Genomic DNA, 1419 nt, shown 5'->3' with positions numbered 1-1419 from the left:
TTAATTGGGATTCCATGACTTAAATACACAATAACAAAAATAAGGAACTCAATACATGAGTTTAACAACCAGTAATATAAAGATATCAGAATAAAGCACGCAGGAATAAAAGGATAAAACAAGACAGGAAAAGCTAAGACATGTATGCACTATCGTACATGTATTTGGAGAACACACACACAAAAAAAAAATAGAGTAGAAAAAATACTTAAAGAGGTAATAGCTGAGAATTTTTCAAAACTGCTGAAAAACATCATTCCACAGACTGAAGAAGCACTGTGTATCCCAACTGGAGTAAACACACAAACACACACACACACACACACACTCTCTCTCTCTCTCTCTCTCTCTCTCTCTATATATATATATATATATGTAAATCACAGTAAAATTTATTGTTGCAGAACTGCCCCATCAGCAGGTTACCTAGGCTAAAATCTTAATGATAGCAGATCACCAGGTCTTTTCTCCCACAGAGCCACTAGTGGGGTCAAACAGCCAACTTTGGTTAGTAGCCGAGTGCTTAACCATTGTGACACCAAAGCTTCTTTACAATAAAACTACTCTCTACTAAAAAGGAAAGAACCATAAGGCATCTATAAAATCCACCTACTGCTTATAGTATACCAATGTAAAAACAAAAAAACATAAAACTTTTATGACAGCAAGAACGACAGCTGACTCTCAATATAAGGAAATGATATCTTCAAAGTGCTGTAAGAAAAGTCAACTCAGAATTCTATATCCTGTAAAAATATCTTTCACACACAAAAGTAACATAAAAACATTTTCAGAAAAAAAATAGGAAAAGAAAATCTCATTCATCATCAGCAAGTCTTCTTAGGTAGAAGAAAAACGATTCCAGATGGAAGTTGGAGGAAAGAATAAAGAGCAGCAAGATGAGTAAATAATGCATAAATTCAAATGAATAGTTATTTATTATTTACTGATTTTTGATTTTATGAAAAAGTATTACTATTATGTATTTTGAGATTTTAAAAATAATACAATATTACCATATAACTTGAGAGCATAAAATTGAAGGTAAAATGTTCAAAGCTTATTTTGCATTATACAGGAAAAGGTAAAATTATTAAATTACATTAATCTTAATAGATCAAGAAGGTATGCTTCAGTTTTGAGGACAGCCATTAAAAGAAAGTAAAAAATATGAATGAGCTATTTCAAAAAGCAGAACAAAGAATCTTAATAAAAAGGAAATAAAAGAGAGAAACATTAATATAGAAATCAAATAATAACACGTGGCATATTTAAAACCAAACATAGCAGTGTTGTTGTTGTTAAGTGCCGCCAAGTCATTTCCAACTCATAGCGACCCCATGCACAGTAGAACAAAACACTGCCCAATCCCACGCCGGCCCCACAATTCCTGCTATACTTTAGCCCATCATTGCAGCC

Source organism: Orycteropus afer, unplaced genomic scaffold (genome assembly GCF_000298275.1).
Source record: "Orycteropus afer afer isolate SDZICR_OR568_19922 unplaced genomic scaffold, OryAfe1.0 scaffold00159, whole genome shotgun sequence".
NCBI classification, from domain to species: domain Eukaryota; kingdom Metazoa; phylum Chordata; class Mammalia; order Tubulidentata; family Orycteropodidae; genus Orycteropus; species Orycteropus afer.
This window is presented reverse-complemented; position numbering follows the sequence as displayed.